This window comes from Podarcis bocagei (assembly GCF_964188305.1).
Source record: "Podarcis bocagei genome assembly, chromosome: 6".
In the NCBI taxonomy this organism is placed as follows: Eukaryota; Metazoa; Chordata; class Lepidosauria; order Squamata; family Lacertidae; genus Podarcis; species Podarcis bocagei.
Window position 1 is genome coordinate 101,718,464 of NC_138130.1, and position 22,019 is coordinate 101,740,482.

At 43.4% G+C, this 22,019-nt stretch overlaps 1 protein-coding gene across 5 annotated transcripts in view; it reads right to left on the bottom strand.

Annotated features, from left to right (window-relative positions):
* The window catches only part of FAM168A (family with sequence similarity 168 member A), a 168,934-nt gene that overhangs the window by 49,569 nt on the left and 97,346 nt on the right, over positions 1-22,019 (bottom strand). The window lies entirely within an intron of this gene.

Below are 22,019 nucleotides of genomic sequence, written 5' to 3' on the forward strand. Positions count from 1 at the left end.
AACCTCTTATCCAACCTATTAGGATGGTCTGAGAAACCTAACGTCTCTATCTAAGAGCGAAATTGCTTTGTTAGAAAGCTTGAGAACTACAGACATATTCTTTCCTTAAAGACCACTGAGGCATGGAGGAGGAAGAGAACTTAAAGAAGAAAAAAGTGCAAGTGCAAGTGGAGCTTGGATAGTTAAATAACATTCTAACACACACAAACCAAGAGAGGCTTTGTTACTGATTTTCTTATGATGGTGAATTCTGCAGCCGTGTCCCAGCATTGCAAGAAGAGCCAGTCGTGTCTTGGAGAAAAATATACGTGACGTGATCCAGTCAAAGTTAAGCATTTGTCCCATTGATTCCAGTGACAAAAAATTAACCACATATCCAATCTGCACCACGTACGTGGTGCGTACCTTCAGCAAGACCATACCCAGGGCTGCGAAATGGAAGGTGGCGCAAGCTGGTTTTCTGCTGCTTCAGATAGCAAGACCCGAATCAAAGGATTCAAATGGAAAGAAAGGAGATGCTGAACGAACATCAGGAAGAACTTTCTGACGTTAAGAGCTGTTCCACAGTGGAATGGACTCCCTTGGAAGGTGGTGGACTCTCCTTCATTGGAAGTTTTTAAACAGAGGTTGGATGGCCATCTGTCAGGGATTCTTTAGCTGTGATTCCTGCATTGCAGCGATTTTGACTAAATGACCCTTGGAGTCCCAACTCTACCATTACAGTGGTACCTCGGGTTAAGAACTTAATTCGTTCTGGAGGTCCATTCTTAACCTGAAACTGTTCTTAACCTGAAGCACCACTTTAGCTAATGGGGCCTCATCCTGAAGCAAAGTTCTTAACCTGAGGTACTATTTCTGGGTTAGCGGAGTCTGTAACCTGACGTGTCTGTAACCGGAAGCATCTGTAACCCAAGGTACCACTGTATATGATAAAAATAGCTCCCATGCAAATGAGCCACAGCAGCCCAAGATTCACAACTGATTTGCCAGCATCTTATCTAAACACTGGGCAAACATGACACAACTTCAATACGGATGAAATATCAGGTGCAAGGCAGGTCGAGTACTGTATAGCACAGGGGTCAGCAACCGTGGGCCAGTCCACCGTCCCTCAGACCATGTGGTGGGCCAGACTATATTTTTCTTTGGGGGGGGGGAGATGAACAAATTCCACAAATAACCCAGAGATGTATTTTAAATAAAAGGAGACATTCTACTCATGTAAAACCCGCTGATTCCCAGACCGTTCACAGGCCGGATTGAGAAGGCCATTGGGCCACATCTGGCCCCTGGGCCTTAGGTTGCCTACCCCTGGTGTAGCATATAATTTCTCCCAAAGTACAAACCAGAACCTGTACTTAACCCTTTACCGGAAGATAGCCTCAGCATGAGGTGAATTAAGTGGCTGCCTCCAGAGCTGAATCTCAAAGGCTGTCAAGAGGGGCGGAGTGGACTTCCGGGTTGGTGCCTCCGGCAATGGCGGAATTCCTCTGATCGGGAGGAATTTGCCCCGTGGGAATTTGGGTCTGTACCACCACGGCGAAGGCGGAGACCCGTAAAAATCACAGGCGGGAGAAGCCTGTGAACGTGGGATTCGGCGGGCACCTTTTGCGCCTCCCCTACTCGTGGGGAAACCCGGTTTCGGGGATCCGGAGTGACGTGGGGTGAGCGGCGCGGTGCTTCGAATCGTCTGCTTCTTCCACGGAGCGAAGCCGCATAGCTGTTGCCGGAGAACACTGACTTTTTCCTGTGGACAATTTGACTCTAAAGTAATTACCCGTGAATAATTGTAGAAAGTTTAAATAATCTGGGACAAAAGGTGAATACCAACACAGAAACCATCCAGAAATGGATACAGGAATCTACTCTGATACGGCAAACTGCGGATGAAGTCAAGGAGAAAACCCTTGCTGCTGAATGTAAAGCAATACAACTGGAGAGAGAGAGAGTCCCATCCATACAAGGACAACTTGATGAACATAAGCTGACATTTGTTATGATTGAACTTAAAGAGAAACAGATGAATTTGAAGATCAGAGCCCTACCTGAGGAAAAGGAAAGCTTGACAGAGTTTCAGGAGGAGACAGGACTAACATCGGTTGAGAAAGAGAGGTATTTGGGGGTTAGTATGACCGCCAGAAATGTGAATTTATTCAAGGATAACTGTGAAGGACGTTGGATTGAAGAGAAGGGGGATTTGGAAATATGGACAAATCTGAAGTTGTTATTGTTGGACCGAGTTGCTGTGGTGGGGATGAGGGTTGCTGTGTTGTCGGGGATGTTGCTTTTGTTTCAAACATTGCAAGCTTTGGATGGGATGGATTGTTTCAGGAGGTGGCAGAGGGACATCTCTAGATTTGTTTGGCAGGGCAGGAAGCCTCGAGTAAAATTTAAGATATTGACGGATGCCAAAGAAGGAGGTGGACTTGCCCTGCCAGACCCCTAAACTTTGTTGTGAACCATCTGCTTTTTTGCTGGCTGAGAGAATGGCTGCTTCTTGAAAGCACTGAAGTGTTGGATAATGGCAGATGAAGTTGATGGACTATATGGAATTGGCGGAAATGACTGGCAAGATCCGAGACCAGGGAGAAGAGTCGGGGGAAGAAGACTGGAAAAAGTTTAAAGACTATTTATAGAAATATTGTAAAATTAATGAATGTTAGAAGAATGTTGGAATGAAGTTATATGGCTTTAGTAGAAATGTTATAAGGAATTAAGTATAAATAGATTAATAGAAAATTAAAGGAAAAAATAAGGCAAGAATGTGTTAAGATAATTATAGGATAGAAAACAGAGGAAGATGGAAAGGAATTGCTGAAACAATTAACAGAAGTGGAATACAAAAAGGGAGGTGTGAGGAGGTCGATGGAAATAAGCAAATGAAAGATAAGATATTGAAAATGTTTGAGGTGTTTTAAAATTGTTTTTGTTTGTTTTTGTTTTGTTTTGTATGTAGTGTTTTTGTATTGTATTTGTATTGTTTTTTTTTCCTTTTTTTTGTTTGTAGTGTTGTGTTGAAACTGTTCGAAAAGTAATAAATATCATTTTTATTAAAAAAAAAGAGGGGCGGAGTGGAAGACTAACAGCTCTGGCCCATGGGTACAATCCACTGGCAAGTTCTATGCAAGCCCTTGTAAATTCAAGCACATCTGTAAGATTAGCACAAGGACGGTGGGGTCAGAGATAGAACATTCAAATGGCAAATCTTCTTCCACTAATTAACAAGGAATGCAACCCATTGGGAAGTTCTCCTCTATAAACCTCAGGGAAAGGAGCTAATGTCAGTTTTGTGTCCTTAGAGGGTGTCCAAAAAATTCCTCATGCTAAAGCCAACTTTGACTTTTCCACCAGGCTGTCATAATTTAAAGTCTGAAACAGTAGAAATCTCCAAGTCCTATTACCCCAAAAAGTCTTTAAGAAGAAGTGAAAGAGGTGGGGAAGATTATTATTTGCATGCACACCTACTTCCAACCAAGAGAAGTAAGTCCTTGACCCACAAAGAAATGGTTAACAGCAGTCCTTGTTGCTGCAGTGTTATGCATGCTAATTAATAGCCATTTTCCAGATCAGCAAAGTGCGCTAGGCACTCTACAAAAGCATGAGAGGCCAAGACCTTGCCCTGAAGGGCTCAACATCTAATTTACTGCGGCAAGTAGCTCCAATCAACTCCTGGGGATTGCACTGCCCATAAATCAGGCTATGAACATGAACCGCATTTGCTGAATCTCTAGATGAAGGGAGTAGATGGACACTTGAGAAATCTCTGGAAAGATTGTTTATATTGACATAGGTACCAGGCAGCAGTTGAATTTCACATTGGGATATACAAGAATCCGAGTGTTGGAAAAACTCTTTAAAGGTATCTAATCCAGCTAGCTAGACTAGCCAGAGACTAAAGCCATGCCTGAGATGGTGAAAGGAGGGCTGAATTTTTGGGGGGACAAAACCTTTCTTAGTGTGCAGAACCAAAGTTTGAAGGGCTTAGGCTGCAATTCTTACCTGAGAGTAAGCTGCATTAAATTCAATAGGACTTGCGTCTGAGTAGACATGGTTAAGATTGTGCTGTCAGTTGCTAAAATGTGTAAAATGAGGGTTTAAAGAGAAGCGGGATAAATTAAGTGGAGTCAGTCTTGGTGAAAAACACGGCCAATATATGTGGTTGTCTTTCTGCCATGGGTAGTCAGATCACTATTTGTATCATTTTATTGTTTTTAGATCACCTGCAAAATACAGCAGCTATACTTAAAAAACCCCAAGCTTTCTAGTTCTGGTGGGCAAGACTATTCATCTTTTAAACAATCAGGGGAAACCAAAGCAAACCAACTACATCTCTAGATACTTCAGGGAAAAGAAATGTCTCAGTATGTGGTCGGTGTCCTGATCCATCATAGATTCTGTTGTTCCAGGATGGTGGTGGTTCCCAGAAGGTGCGAGGCAAGGTGGTTATAGCTAGAGCTGATCTGGAGCAAGCAGGTTCAGGACCCTGGACAGCGCTGCAAATTGCTGGCATCCGTCTCAATGGAGGAGCGAACCTTCTGGGGTTATGTCAAACCTTTGGAATTGTTACAGCGCCTGCTGCAGCTGTAGAGACTGATATGGGAGAGACATGTTTTATTCAAGGTGAGGGAGATGAAGGTGTCCGGTTTCGCTGCTACAGGTTTCTTCTGTCTACAGGTTTCTTCTATTATAGCAACCCTGTAGCTATAATAGTAATAATAGTAGTAATAATAATGATGATGATGATGATGATTTTATATTTATACCCCGCCCATCTGGCTGGGTTTCCCCAGCCACTCTGGGCGTCTTCCAACAAAGTATTAAAATACAGTGGTGCCTCGCAAGACGAAATTAATCCGTTCCGCGAGTCTCTTTGTCTAGCGTTTTTTTCGTCTTGCGAAGCAACCCTATTAGCGGCTTAGCGGCTTAGCGCTATTAGCGGTTTAGCGGCTATTAAAGGCTTAGCGGCTATTAAAGGCTTAGCGGATTAGTGGCTAAAAGGCTATTAGCGGCTTAGCGGCTTAGAAAAAGGGGGGGAAGCGGGAAAAAATCGGAACACTCGCAAGACGTTTTCGTCTTGCAAAGCAAGGCCATAGGGAAAATCGTCTTGCGAAGCAGCTCAAAAATGGAAAACCCTTTCGTCTAGTGGGTTTTCCGTCTTGCGAGGCATTCGTCTTGCGGGGCACCATTGTACAGTGGCCTGTTAAACATTAAAAGCTTCCCTAAGGTACTTCTGGAGATTCAACCCCCCTTAGTGCTACAACCAGCCATCTTAAAGGACCTGCATCTTCTTTTCCAGTTACTGGCTCCTACTTGTGGGTGAAGGATGTGGTTAGTGGGGACCTGGTTGAAAAAAACACTACATTCTAGCTTTCTGGAAAAGTTCAAGTTCCACCCTTCAGAGTCTCAGTGTTGTGGTACTTCCTAAGGTGTTTGCAGATGGGGCACAGGATCGAAAGCAGAGGGTCCTGTGTGGGAAGGATTGGGGAGCAAGTCTGACAACCCCTTCTCAACTGCTGCCCGATATCTCAGTCCTGGGGCCATGACAACTGCAGGCATTTTCAATCATGTGAGCTTCAAAACAAGGATTGGAGACTCGCAGTGGTCTAGCTGTATAAACCTATTTTTACTTCGGAGCCGAGCCTGGAGTTTTGACTGGACTTTCAAGTAATGAAAGAGATGGAGTTGTGCCGCCGAGGTTTAAAAATAGAAGATAGTTTTATTGTTAAGTGGACAGGTGTAGATGCTATAAGGATCTTGCACAGCGTTCAGTGAAGCAACACAGATTGTATTTAACACTCAAACACAGTTGAGACGCCAGGGGGGGGGGCGGGTTGCAGGAGGGGGAAAGAGTGCATCATGTAAGTAATAAATAGTCATAAATAGTGTTTGCCCAACTTGGTACTGTGACATCCGCATTCCTTGTGCAAAAAGAGGGAAGGGGTGGAGGGGAAGAACCAACAGGATACAGCAGTCTAAATGCTGAACTTTCACCAAAAAGAGAGATCGGACTGGGTTCAGATAATTGATTTCTTTCAGAAGTGTCTACAGCTGAACTGGCATCACTCTCTCCAGCATGTTGCCCATAAAGGAGATAATAGTCACTGGGTGATAGCTGTCACGTACCTCAGGAGCACGGAGGAGTATTTTTGGCACAATGTTAAAGAGATTAATAGTGAAATGCTGACTGTTCTCACATATAGCTTCCGGGGCACCCCCTCAGAAGGATAGGATTTTTACAGCTCATGCTATACCCAGTTATTTTCATTATGAAGATTTTGCAATCTTTTTAATCCTGTTCTTTTTCTTGTTTGGAAAATTTTGAAGTACAGGTTTTGCGAGATGGAAAGGGTGTGGCGTTCTGGAGCCCTAGAATAAATCAAAGCAGATTAAATATCTTTGGAGATAGGCTTAACCTTTGAGAAGTGTTATTCCTTGGCAGCAAAGGGTATTCATTTTTTCAAAAGAGTAAATTTACTGCTCATGATAGTTTGGAACACCAGGAAAAATTTTAGCAGAAGCCTTCTGCTGAGCTGTGCCAATATCACACACTCCCAGTAGCTACAAATTATTCTGAGTGTGTTCCAAAAAGATGAGAGGAGAATGCAGGTTCCAGTGATTTACGTTTCTGCAACATACTTCACATTTTTAGTGTTACTCGGATTGCTAACTGCAACATGTCTGCCTGCCTTTCACAGAGGTACGTGGAAGTAATGTTCTGTACAAACATGAAAAATTCTTACTATTTTAAATTAACTTTTTGCTTCGTCCTACCCTCAAACATATAGCAGGAGGAAAGTTCCCTCCAAGTATTCAATTTGGATATCAGTAAGCAAGGATGTGGGTAGCGCTGTGGTCTAAACCACTGAACCTAGGGTTTGCCGATCAGAAGGTTGGCAGTTCGAATCCCCGCGATGGGGTGAGCTCCCATTGCTCGGTCCTTGCTGCTGCCAACCTAGCAGTTCAAAAGCATGTCAAAGTGCAAGTAGGTAAATAGGTACCACTCCGGCGGGAAGGCAAACGGCGTTTCCGTGTGCTGCTCTGGTTCACCAGAAGCGGCTTAGTCATGCTGGCCACATGACCTAGCAGCTGTACACTGGCTCCCTCGGCCAATAAAGCGACATGAGCGCTGCAACCCCAGAGTCGGTCACGACTGGACCTAATGGTCAGGGGTCCCTTTACCTTTACCTTTAAGCAAGGCAGAGAGAGAGCCTACAAGCTATCTGGTAAGGCAAGATGGTGCACATAGGGACAGTTCCAAGGCGGTGGTTTGAATATATGCACTTTTGAGTATATGTGCCATCCATGGAACATAAAAGCTGCATATAATGTGCATGCCCTGGATCTAGTTAAAAGGATTTCAGATAGAAGACATCAGGCAGGCGCCTTTGCTTTTTCCCGATTGAAGTGGAGAGTGTTTGAGGACAGCGACATTCGCAGGGAAACCAAAATGCCTGTTTACAAAGCTATTGTACTACCAACCTCACTGTATGCTTGTGAAACATGGAACACTTATAAACGCCATCTCCAGCTCCTCGGAAGATTCCATTAACGGTGTCTCTGAAAAATTTTACACATCACTTGGGAAGACAGGCGAACTAATGCCAGTGTACTGGAAGAAGCAAAGATCACCAGTGTCAAAGCAATGATTCTTCAACATCAACTTTGTTGGACTGGTCATGTTGTATGGATACCTGATTATTGTCTTCCAAAGCAACTACGCCATTCCCAAGTGAAAAATGGAAAGCGTAATGCTGGTGGTCAACAAAAACAGTTTAAAGACTTTCTCAGGGCAAATCTAAAAAATGTAGTATAAACACTGACAACTGGGAAACACTGGCCTGCAAACACTCCAAGTGGAGAACAGTCTTTACCAAAGTTGTCATGGGCTTTGAAGATGCTCGAACTCAGGACGAAAGGGGAAAATGTGCTAAGAGGAAGGCGCGCTTGGCAAATCCACACCGTGATCAACTCCCACCCAGAAATATATGTCCCCACTGTGGAAGGACGTGTGGATTCAGAATTGGCCTACACAGTCACTTATGGACTCACTGTTAAGACCATGTTTATGGAAGACAATCTTACTTGGCTATGAGGGATAATTGGTAATTATTGGGTGGAGTTCAATGTCACACTTGGAATATTCTCCTCCTCTGAGTTCTCTTGACCATTCCATAACCACTTGGCGGGGATCAGCAGGGGAGAGCATGGAAAGGGCTACTGCACTAGCAGGACTCACCGTGAAGGCTCCCACTAGTGCAGCTATATAGTTGAATCCAACCCTTAATGCCTTATTTTCTGTAAACCACTTTGAGGTTGAATTACAATCAAGTGGCATATGAATATTGTTAAATGGAATGACTCAACAAATGGCAAGTCAGCCACACGAGCCTGAGCTAAACAGAGTTGCTGTTAGGCTGCCCGTTTGCAGGTCACATGCTGCTAGGCATGGAAATCTCCCTCCCCATAGCAATATGGTGGAGAGGTAATGGATTCGCCTCATTTCCAGGACTTCCTCTTCACGTAATATATGCTTCTTTGTGTAGACACACTAATGAGGAAGAGGGAAAGGGAGAATTATATACACAAAAGAGATTATGCAGCCATTTCCCATTCTGCCATAACACAATCAACTAGATTTTCACATGAAGCTAAAATATTATGTCAAATGGTTTAATCAACAGGCCATACAAAGATGTGATTTCTGGGTCAGATATCACATCTTATACGTAATACACACGTACAGAAGAGTGGTGTTGGTTATCTCCTATATCCTTTCTACACCAGCCATTGGAAGCATGAGCCTGTAACTGTCTTCTTTTGACTCCATGACTTTCACTCTGCTCATTCACCAGCTCATTATTGCATCACTCTGCCGGAATGTAAAAAATATTAACTCTCCCTTCAGGCAGAGATTGTATTGCTTCTTCCATAGCGGAGAACACAGCCTTAGCACAAAATTACCTTAATTCATTCTGACTCCACTGCTCGCTGCTCAAAACACTGTATGCTCACATAACGCTGTTAAAGCTTCAAAAGCAAATTCTAGATCGTAGCCACCGTATACTCCAGCGACAGATAACACACAACAAAATACAATACAAAACAAAGAAAAATCAATGGAAGCAATCTACATTTTCAAGGTTACAGATCAAAGCCGGGCTGGGGAGGCGGAGGGAGAAAGCATATTGTGTTTCTAGCCTTTAATATATGAATGCAAAAGCTGAACACTCAGGAGGGCGAAAAGCCATTTTGATGTACGTTGAGAGATTATAAGCAAGACATTTAAAAAACCCTCATGCAATCTGCTCTTGACTGTTGTGGAGAGATAAAGCACAATCTTTGAAAGCAAAAGGAAGGCACCTCATCTTTAGAAACCTCATCTTTAGAACGTCAGCCCTCCTGCCACCATTAATTCAGCCTGTCTTATTATCTAAGAGGACCTCAAGTCACTGATCTCTGCATGCATGTCCCCTTTTCATTAAAATATCTGGTTGCATCGTCAAGAGGACACGATTTCGCACCACCGGCACCAGTTCACCTGAAGAAATTCCTTTGATCGCCCCAATCCTGATTCTTACAATGGCAAACCCTTTCTCAACAGGCAGGTTGTAAAAAGGAAACCAAAGAAATTCGCACACCTAAAGCCGTGCTCACACCATACAAAGCACATTCCCCATCCATCCCCAAAGAATCCTGGGAACTGTAATTTATTAAGGGTGCTGGGAATTGCAGCTCTGTGAGTAAAGTACTGTTCCCAGACTACTGGGAAGGGGAGAATTTGCTTCAAATGTGCTTTAAATGCATGGTATAAATGCAGCCTAATTTAATTTCCTGGATTGTGATTTGAGTGGGTCTGTGTTTAAATCCCAGTTCGCAGATGGTGTTTCAGGTGACTCTGGATAATCTAAATAAAAAAATTCCTTCCAGTAGCACCTTAAAGACCAACTAAGTTAGTTCCTGGTATGAGCTTTCGTGTGCATGCACACCTCTTCAGATACACATACCAAGCTCATACCAAGAACTAACTTAGTTGGTCTTTAAGGTGCTACTGGAAGGAATTTTTTTATTTTGACTCTGGATAATCTGTTATCTCTGAGGCCCAGTAAACTTGGTGTTGTGAGCAGTTGTTGCTGGGTTGTTCATGTTAGCCCAGTGGCAAGGAAAGGGCAGAACTGATTTCTTGAAAAATCCTGGCTCCATCAGTGAAAGCCTCATTCTTCAGCATTACAAGAGCTACTCACGCAGCCTTCTCCAACCTTCTGTAGAGTTGGAAGGGCCAAATTGGAATCACAACCAAAGAATCCTAACAGGTGGCCATCCAACTTCTGTTTAAATACCTCCAATGAAAGAGCATCCTCCAGCTCCAAAGGTTGGAGATTCATTCCCCGTGTCTGCAGTCATGAGATTGTAGTCTATCACATGACGGTGTATGTTTTCATTCCACAGTGTGGGAAGTGACGGAGACAGGATGTTTGTGTCACTGTGTTCCGTGAAGTGGGACTATTGTCCTTTGTTTTCTCTCTTTTCTGTCTGATGAGAAAGAGGCAGGAGCGAAGGCATAATGCTCTGAGTGTATTATATGTAAAAAAAGTCGATTAGCCAAAATGTTGTGCTACTGAGGTCTGTTACGCAAACTGCCAATACTCTGAGGATCCCTAAGTGTGCTAATGCCTTTTGGCATTAGTCACTGTGATGTTCGGGTTGGAGAAAGCTTTTGAAGCTCCCGACCGACCGACCAGGAGGGAGAGAACATGCCAGTCGGGCATGTGTCTCTACCAGGGTCCTACACAAGAGTAGGGCACTCCTAACACCCATCTTATCAAATCTATCCATTCTGAAGGAAATCAGCCCTGAGTGCTCACTGGAAGGGCAAATCGTGAAGCTGAGGCTCCAATACTTTGGCCACCTCATGAGAAGAGAAGACTCCCTGGAAAAGACCCTGATGCTGGGAAAGATGGAGGGCACAAGGAGGAGGGGACGACAGAGGATGAGATGGTTGGGCAGTGTTCTCGAAGCAACCAGCATGAGTTTGACCAAACTGCAGGAGGTAGGGAAGACAGGAGTGCCTGGTGTGCTCTGGTCCAGGGGTCATGAAGAGTCGGACACGACGAAACAACTAAACAACAACAACAAAATACACATCTTACATGTGACAGCCCTTCAGATATTTGAAGGTGACTATCATATCACCTCTTAGTCTTTCGTTCTCCGTGTTAAATGCTAAATACATCCAGCTACCTCATAAGGCTTAGTTTCCAGGTCCTTTAGAATCTTGGTTGCCCTCCAGTTTTGTGCGAGAAGAAACTGCACGCAATTTTGTAAGGGGCTGCCCCATCCCCTTAACCTGACAGGATGACTTCCCAGTTGCAGAGACCAAGGAGTCATTGGAAGCAGCTGGTGAAAGGGCCAAACAAAATAAGCTGAAGAGACAAAGAAATGCCTATCAGGGAACGGCTCCACCACCATGATATCAATTGGACTGTGAAAAAATGTTTTTTCCCCCTCCAGGATCATACTGCTCCATGCCTAGCAGGGTGGATAAAGATCAATGGTTTTTTATTTTAAAAAATCAGTTTTTTAAATTTAAATTGGATTTTTTTTATTTAAAATGGATTTCTTAAAATAAAATGCTTTCGGAGGAAAAATCTTTCTAAAGATAGTTCTCTATTTAATAATAGATCTATCTATTTAAGTTACATTATAGTCCAAAGGCTATTCATGGGGGGGGGGGAGAGATTTGTTTTTAATTATGTAGCATGATGCTTTATATGCAATGTTTAAATGTTTTGGTAAATGAATTCCATTAATCCATTCACAATGTCATGCTCTTCCAGAGGTTTCTGTAAGGTTATTTGGGGCAGTTTTTCTAACGATAAGATAAACAGGTGCTTGTTTTTGCAGTTCTCAAAAGTGTGAATTTGTGTCTGCAGAGATAACATGCCTTTTCTTCACAGGAAAAATGTTACAAAATGAACATAGAGTTGATGGGAAAACCATAATCCCATTGTTCCCTTGCAAATTTATATACACCGAATCAACCCTTTACCTCTTAAACACTAAGTTCCAAGAGGTTCAATAAATAGATTGTTTGGGGTGGAATAGATCTGCAGAAGTAGCTAAGTGTGAAGCAGTAAAAATGAAAGTGCAACCAATTAATGGACTATGCAGAATTGGACAAAATGACAGGAAGGATTCAAAACCTGCAGGACCAGAGATTTACAGAAGACTGGAAGTATATGAATTATTTGAAGAGCAACTGTAATCAACAAATTATGCTAGTAGGACTACAAGAAGTTTTGTAAGGAGAAATATACGAAGCGTTACAAAGTAGAAAAAGATAGAGATATCGATTATGAGTTTGAAATGTAATGGGGAAAATAAGAAGAGATTAGATTGGAAAATTTCCAGACAGGATTGATGGAAGTCAAAAATTTGAATAAGATGTAAAATATGCTTAATTACTGTTGAAAGTGATATGTTAAAAAAACTAGTAAAAATTATATATATATATATTTAAAAAAATGAAAGTGCAACCTTGTGAGCAGAATACTCCATAATCTTTGTGTAATGATTGTGCAAGTCAGTTGCATGTCTGTGTAACTCAGACTTGAGGCAAGTGCTGAAGGCACTTCAGGGCTGGCAACCTCTTCCCAATCCCACTGGTTTCCAACAACTGCACAAACACTTAACTGCACAGAATAGGAACCTGAATGTAGAAGCAAATCCAAAGGGTGTATGTGTGTGTGGTGGAAATAGTAACTGGGATCTGTAAGTCCTTGGCGAGACCTTGAAGTGCTTGCCAGTCAACTAATAAGAGTTCACTGGTTCCAGGCCCTTCTTGCCAGTTGTAAATATTAAGATTATACCAGCAAGAATGAGTCTGTAAAAAAAGTGATTTAAATCAAGCCTTACTGGCAAGTGATTTAAATCGTGATTTAAATCAAATCAAATCCACCCTGATGCCTAGCAAACTAAAATCAGGATAATGATTTTAAAACTGGCATGTCAGTGTCACACACCCGGACAGTGTCGAGAAAGACGTCTCACAAAAAGCATGCCCACTGGCAAAGAAGCTGATGAAGATGTCAAGTCACGTGCTTTCCAGAATCCTTGCAGCATTATAGTGTGAATGCTGCCCTGCCGAAGCTACACACCATGCTAACTAACACCAGAGGGGGTCAGCTAATGTCATTTGCCAGCACAGATGTACACACTGGCCTACGGGAGAAATATCTCAGCTCTAACCAGCTGTCACGTGGAAACGTTTACAGCTGCAAGAAGCTCGTCTTGAAATTTCAGTAGCAAAGAAGGAATGCTTAAAAAAAAAAAAATCAGTATTAAATTGGCAGCCAGATCTGCGGATGCCTGTGTCTTCTGCAGAGCTATCAAGCATGCAGCTGACCAAAACACCCATTTACCTGAACAGTTTCCCCCCTGGTTTTTCAAATGCACTTCAATATTAATTAACTGAGTGTTCGCTTGAAGAGACTGATGTCACAAAAGCAGCTCTTGGAATGAACAAGCTTTATTTAACAGTTAATTTGGAAGAGTGGAGGGGGGCTGTATTGGCATGCAAGTCTACTCCTAATAATTCTCCAGCATCTGCCTATATCTCTCACCATCCAAGTAGCTGCAGCTCCCTACAAGGAATGAAGCATAGAGGCTGGCATTATTCCATTATTATTATTATTATTATTATTATTATTATTATTATTATTATTATTATTATTATTACTCCGCCCATCTGGCTGGGTTTCTCCAGCTACTCTGGGCGGCTTCCGACAAAAGAATAAAAATACAGTGGTACCTCGGGTTAAGTACTTAATTCGTTCCGGAGGTCCGTACTTAACCTGAAAATGTTCTTAACCTGAAGCACCACTTTAGCTAATGGGGCCTCCTGCTGCCGCTGCGCCACCCGAGTACGATTTCTGTTCTCATCCTGAAGCAAAGTTCTTAACCTGAAACACTATTTCTGGGTTAGCGGAGTCTATAACCTGAAGCGTATGTAACCTGAAGCGTATGTAACCTGAGGTACCACTGTACATTAAAATATCAGTCATTAAAAACTTCCCTAAACAGGGCTGCCTTCAGATGTCTTCTAAACGTCAGATAGTTGTTTATTTCCTTGACATCTGATGGGAGGGCGTTCCACAGAGTGGGCGCCACCACCTAGAAGGCCCTCTGCCTGGTTCCCTGTAACTTCACTTCTCGCAGTGAGGGAGCCGCCGGAAGGCCCTCAGCGCTGGACCTCAGTGTCTGGGCTGAACGATGGGGGTGGAGATGCTCTTTCGGGTATGCTGGGCCGAGGCTGTTTAGGGCTTTAAAGGTCAGCACCAACACTTTGATGAATTGTTCATCATAAGGAAACATGGTGACCTAGACTGAGAGCTGGCAGCCACTGCAACCCATAAACACATCCAAGGGTGGCAGGCAGGTTACAAAATGGGAAAAGAGCGAGCTTCCTGTACCTTAGTGGTTAAATGCACTCCTGATTTTATGGCTACTGCATTTTTACAGTAACCAACCGAAATCCCACTTGGTCATGGAACAAACCCTTTTTGACAAGGCACTATAAAATCAGCAACAGAAAGGCTGCGCGTTTAACAAGGCTGTAAATCTAAATTAAATTCCACTGTAGCGGCATGAAATTCCTCAATTAAATGCCGGACGGAATTATCCCCCTGAGTGTCTCAGATGTCTGTAAAACATCCCGTTTTATTTTCACTGGTTACTGGAGAGCGACAGAATACACGCGGCAATGTGCTGTTTGTATCTTGCAGGCACAGTTCTTTCCCTTTGCTTCAGTATTTTTCTTGTCTTTGATCCGACAGTATCAGAAGCTGAAAACTGAAGCAGCCAAAATGAAACCACACACACACACACACACACACACACACACACACACACACACACACGGGCAGGATGTATCAGCAAGCTTGGAGGAATTCTAAGGTTTACAGAAGCACAAAAAATCTTAAGAACCACCAGGGAGAGAGGCGAAACAGGTCAATGAAAACTGAGCATGCTCACCGAGCAGGGAATACTGATTGGGCTTGATGGGGAGCAGAGAGGAAACTGGAGGTGAAATGGAATGAATGGAATATCCTGGTGCAAAGTCAGGGGTGGCTGTCATTTTGAACAGGAGCACCCCACACAGAGACAATTCGTTTCAGGTCCAACTTTTCTTCTAAAAAATGCTAAACATTTGCATGTGAAACTGAACAAATGCTTTCGCTTGAAGGCACTGATATAGAAAGTTGAATATCTGAAATGTGAGCATTTAGGGGAGCTTTTGCAAAACTGGACGAAAGTAGACAACATTATCATAATGGTTGCCACCAATCAGACTGTGGGGGCACATTGTATGTATTTTATTTTGAACAAATACAGTAGTACCTCTGTTACAAACTTAATTCGTTCTGGAGGTCCGTTCTTAACCTGAGGTACCACTTTAGCTAATGGGGCCTCCTGCTGCCGCTGCATGATTTCTGTTCTCATTCTGAAGCAAAGTTCTTAACCCGAGGTACTATTTCTGGGTCAGTGGAGTTTGTAACCTGAATCATCTGTAACCTGAAGTGTCTGTAAGCAGAGGTACCACTGTAACAACTTTTAGTACATTTTTGAATTGGCTTTCTAACCGAAGATATTTCAAAGTGGGGTGAGTGTATCTACTTATCTATATATAACTTAATTCTTTTAAATCTGTACCCACATTGGTCCCCACCATAACAGCAGCACACAAAAGGCATATGTAAAGAGTATGTGTATGCAAAACGTGCATGCATAAATGGGGGGGGGGGAGTAAATAAAACCATAGAAAGCCATACAAAGTATTTCAGAGCGGCCTCTTTCTGAAGGTTCCTGCTTTTGACTCATCTCCCTTTCTCTTAGGTACAAGCCACACACATTTAACACTACAGAATCTTCTCTCACCTTTCAGGCCAGGGACCCAAAGCCATTACATCACCAATAATTGAGAAAATGAGTGCTAAAGTATTGCCCATCACTTGGAAGAGAGGAACACCAATGACAGGGAGATCTTTGCTGCCAGTATCTTTCACGGTGCTTAAAATGAAGTTGTTTCACGACTTCAGTCGAAGTTGGTCTCCATGGGAAGAGCAAATAAACTAAAAATACCTTGATGGCATGACATTTCAACAATCTCACAGCAAATTGTCATGGCAATAGAAGAGTTGTGGCCTGTTGTCATGCTAACCAAAGTTTGAAGATTAATGGGAAAGCAATTGGTCCCTACTTCATGTTTACGCTTTCAGATTTTAGTCTGACACACTTGGTGGGAAAGGTGTTGAGAAACACAGTGTTGAGAAAGCAAAACAAAGCCACTGGGCTTTGTTCCTAATAGAAACATTTTGGAAATCCTTGTGCTTTAAGTGCCTACACCTACTGTTCATATTATTTGTGTAGCATTTCTTGTTCACAAGACTTTATTGCCTTTGCCTTTGCAAGAGCCCATTTTACATATAGGAAACTAAGGCTGAGAGAGAGAGACATGGCCAAAGCCATGTAATGGGGATGAATCATAGAATCATAGAGTTGGAAGAGACAACAAGGGCCATCAAGTCCAACCCCCTGCCAAGCAGGAAACACCATCAGAGCACTCCTGACATATGGTTGTCAAGCCTCTGCTTAAAGACCTCCAAAGGAGGAGACTCCACCACACTCCTTGGCAGCAAATTCCACTGTCAAACAGCTCTTACTGTCAGGAAGTTCTTCCTAATGTTTAGGTGGAATTTTCTTTCTTGTAGTTTGGCTCCATTGCTCCGTGTCCGCTTCTCTGGAGCAGCAGAAAACAACCTTTCTCCCTCCTCTATGTGACATCCTTTTATATATTTGAACATGGCTATCATATCACCCCTTAACCTCCTCTTCTCCAGGCTAAACATGCCCAGCTCCCTTAGCCGTTCCTCATAAGGCATCGTTTCCAGGCCTTTGACCATTTTGGTTGCCCTCCTCTGGACACGTTCCAGTTTGTCAGTGTCCTTCTTGAATTGTGGTGCCCAGAACTGGACACAGTACTCCAGGTGAGGTCTGACCAGAGCAGAATACAGTGGCACTATTACTTCCCTTGATCTAGATGCTATACTCCTATTGATGCAGCCCAGAATTGCATTGGCTTTTTTAGCTGCCGCGTCACACTGTTGGCTCATGTCAAGTTTGTGGTCAACCAAGACTCCTAGATCCTTTTCACATGTACTGCTCTCAAGCCAGGTGTCACCCATCTTGTATTTGTGCCTCTCATTTTTTTTGCCCAGGTGCAATACTTTACATTTCTCCCTGTTAAAATTCATCTTGTTTGTTTTGGCCCAGTTCTCTAATCTGTCAAGGTCGTTTTGAAGTGTGATCCTGTCCTCTGGGGTGTTAGCCACCCCTCCCAGTTTGAGCCCATATGCTACACTCAACTACAAATGGCAGCCCTGTCCTGGATTCTCTCCTCTTCCTGCCCCCCTGATAACTGCTTAAGTACCATTACTAACGTGGTGGTAAGAGTAAGAGTTTTTATACCCGTGCCAGTCTGTTAGGAAGAACTGGGATGAGCAGGTGGGAAGCAAGCAAAAGAGGATGCTGATACCACAATAGAAAAACTGCATTCCTTCACTTTCCAGTATGAAGGAGAGAGAACCTGACACAGAAGTATAAATGTTGGTGAGACCCAAATTCAGGTCTCCCTAATTTCACTCTTTAATCTCCATACTCTAGCAACTTTTCTAGACTGTGGCAAGCTTAGTATCCAGTCCTAGACTGCTGTGCTCTGGGCCTTACATGATTCACCAGTCACAAATTCTCTTGATTCATACTTTTTGTTCATCTGAAGTAGTAAGCAATGCATGCAAGTTAAACAACCTGCTAAACTGGGTACAGTGGTATAATAATTTATAATAATAATAATAATAATAATAATAATAATAATAATAATAATAATAATAATAATAATTTATTATTTATACCCCACCCATCTGGCTGAGTTCCCCCAGCCACTCTGGGTGGCTTCCAATCAAGTGTTAAAAACAATACAGCATTAAATATTAAAAACTTCCCTAAACAGGGCTGCCTTCAGATGTGTTTTAAAGAGAAGATAGCTGCTTATTTCCTTCACATCTGAAGGGAGGGTGTTCCACAAGGCGGGCGCCACCACCGAGAAAGCCATCTGTCTGGTTCCCTGTAACCTCACTTCTCGCAATGAGGGAACCGCCAGAAGGTACCTCGGTTTACGAACGTAATCCGTTCCAAAAGTCCATTCTTAAACCGAAACCGTTCTTAAACCGAGGCACGCTTTCCCTAATGAGGCCTCCTGCCGCCAGTGCCCTTCCACCGTTCGGCTTCCGTTCTTAGACCAAGGTAAACTTCGCAAACTGGGACACTACTTCCGGTTTTGTGGAGTTCGTAAACTGAATCGTTCATAAAAAGGGCTGTTCTTAAACCACTGTAATGCTATTCTGCTTTCAAAATAATAATAATAATAATAATAATAATAATAATAATAATAATAATAATAATAATAATATAATAATAATAATAAAATTGTCCAGTAGCACCTTGAGGTAAAGGTAAAGGTACCCCTGCCCGTACGGGCCAGTCTTGACAGACTTTGAGGTTGTGCGCCCATCTCATTCAAGAGGCCGGGGGCCAGCGCTGTCCGGAGACACTTCCGGGTCACGTGGCCAGCGTGACGAAGCTGCATCTGGCGAGCCAGCGCAGCACACGGAAACGCCGTTTACCTTCCCGCCAGTAAGCGGTCCCTATTTATCTACTTGCACCCAGGGGTGCTTTCGAACTGCTAGGTTGGCAGGTGCTGGGACCGAGCAGCGGGAGTGCACCCCGCCGCGGGGATTCGAACCGCCGACCTTTCGATCGGCAAGCCCTAGGCGCTGAGGCTTTTACCCACAGCGCCACCCGCGTCCCCGTAGCACCTTAGAGACCAACTAAGTTTGTTCTTGGTATAAGCTTCCGTGTGCAGAAGTGCGCATGCACATGACAGCTTATACCAAGAACAAACTTAGTTGGTCTCTAAGGTGCTACTGGGCATTTTTTATATATATTTTGACTGTGCCAGGCCAACACGGCTACCTACCTGAATCTAGAACAACAATAAAACCAGCCTGTAAAATTTCAGTGGCTTTTGAGCAGATTCCTTGCCTGCACCCCATCAATCACACTTCCAAAATAAAAAAGCAGGGGGGAAAGAAGGAAATGGTCCTTACCTGTGGAAAGATAGCAAGGGGCTGAAGTGAAAGCAGCTCTGAGTCAAATGATCGAAGGTAGACAGAGAGCATCATATGATTGCCACCCATGTGGTTCCCTTAAGCTAACATGAGTCTTCCTGCTATCACCTCCCACTGATGGTTATTACCATGCACTTTACCTCCTGGGGACCCCAATAAAAGAGGCAGCTAAATCCCTCTCCCTAGAGGAGGAGAACGCTCATTCCTACAACATGTAAGGCATTTAATAAATGAGAGGCAGAAACATAATCCTCAAGAGGACACGCAAGGCAATAATGTCAAACGCAAAGCTATAACTGCCCAGCTACAATAACTGCTTCATAGAGGATAAGACAGGTTAAGGAACTCTCATTTCTATGGGGCTCAGTTAGCTTTATGGACTAAATCATTACAAGGAAAATTCGGCTCAAGTATCACTGGGTGTTTGGAGGTTTTTTTAGTGAAATTTCCTAAGCAATCTTATTACACACACAAGTGGGGGGGAGGCAGAGAAGCAGGGCTCTATGTAAGAAATGAAAGGCGAGATCAAACCAGAGAACTTTGCAATAGCTCAGTTCCACTGCAATTTAAGATGAATATATTTTGTCTTGCAACAGTTCCAATCTGAATCAGTTCAGATTGAAATTTATAAGCAGCACTAACAATTGTGCTGAGTAGGGCTGGGCGATATCAGCTTTTCAACATCGCAGTGTATCGCCAGCCAAACATCGCGGTTTGGCGATATACCACGGTGCTGGAAAAACAAGATGCATTGGCCTCTGCATGCAGGGCACCGGGTGAAACTGCCCCAGCACTTACCTCGAGGTCTGAGACAATGGCACTTTCACCCAGGCACTCGAGGTCTGAGACAATGCAGCTTGTTTGCACCGCTCAGCTGGGGATCGGGAAGGAACTCTTGACTCCCCCCAGCAGACGCGGCTAGCAAGAGAGACTCAGGAGTGGCAGCAGTTCCACAAGCGATATAGCACTGAGTGAAGCCGACATCACAGTCTGCTCCTCATACCGCTCCAGGGCGAGATTCATATACAACAGGCACGTCCAACTTCGAAGAGACTGTGATCTACTCCCACTATAAAAAAACTTTTTTGGGAGGAGGGTGACCCAGAGTTCTTGAGCTTTATTTATTATTATTATTATTATTATTATTATTATTATTATTATTATTATTATTATTACTACTGCTGCTGCTGCTGCTGCTAGCCAGTGTGGTGTAGTGGTTAAGAGCAGTAGTCTCGTAATCTGGGGAACCGGGTTCGCATCCCCGCTCCTCCACCTGCAGCTGCTGGGTGACCTTGGGTCAGTCACACTTCTGTGAAGTCTCTCAGCCCCACTCACCTCACAGAGTGTTTGTTGTGGGGGAGGAAGGGAAAGGAGAATGTTAGCCGCTTTGAGACTCCTTAAAGGGAGTGAAAGGCGGGGTATCAAATCCAAACTCTTCTTCTTCTTCTTCTACTACTACTACTACTATTACCACTACTTAAAAATGGAAAGCATAATGCTGGTGGTCAACAAAAGAGGTTTAAAGACTCTCTCAAGGCAAATCCAAAAAAATGTAGTATAAACACTGACAACTGGGAAACACTGGCCTGCGAGCGCTCCAGTTGGAGAACAGCCTTTACCAAATCCTGGGCTTTGAAGACACTCGAACTCAGGACGCAAGGGAGAAATGTGCAAAGAGGAAGGCACACTTGGCAAATCCACACCGTGATCAACTCCCGCCAGGAAACCAATGTCCCCACTGTGGAAGGACGTGTGGATCCAGAACTGACCTCCACAGTCACTTACGGACTCAGTGTTAAGATCGTGTTCATGGAAGACAATCTTACTCGGCTATGAGTGATCGCCTAAGAAGAAGAAGATTCTTTCCAGCACCTGCTTAAAACATTTTGGGTTAGGCAGTTACATGTGTCTTAATTTGCTTATAGCTTACTGTTTATTTTAATTAGCTTGGAATGGTTTTGAAATACCTGTTTTTAGCTGTCTTTTATTGATAATTATTGAGTGGAATTCAATGTTGCACTTGGAATATTCTCCTCCTCTGAGTTCTTAATCTTACTCGGCTACGAGTGATCACCAAAGAATTATTATTATTATTATTATTATTATTATTATTATTATTATTATTATTATTATGGCCAAAAAATCAGGAACCCACGATCGGCCAGGGGTACCCCGTGATCAACCAGTAGATCGCGATCAACCTGTTGGACGTGCATGATATACAAGCGAGTTAGAATGGTAAAACTGCTGGTTTTCCCTCCCTGAGTCCAAAACCCAGTTCATTCCAGGCTCACTTGGTGCCATCTAACTCTCTCCACTGCCATGACTACTTCCTCCTCTCTTCCAAGGACAGACAGAGCCGTTCAGTTAGGCTCTCAGCACTACTACTTCTGCTGCTGCATCTGGGCACAAGAATCCATGACGGAAATCTCCTAGCAGGAACCACATTTCTTATGGATCCTTGAGCCCAGGATGCTGCTGCAAAAAGGCTGAGGGCCTAACAAAGGCCCAGCTGTATGGCTTCTGTTAGGTTGTGGGCGAACATATCAGACGACACAGCGATTCTTCAAACAGCTCTTCTTTATTCTGAGGCCAGAACTGAACTGAGCTGAAGGGCTCAATCAGCCTGCTTATATAGAGCTCCAGTACCTTGTTACTGTAACACTTTCTAAAACTATCCAATCACTGAATGTCACTTTCGATCCTTCATTTGCATACAAACTATCCAATCACTATCCAATCACTTCGATCCTTCATTTGCATACAAACTATCCAATC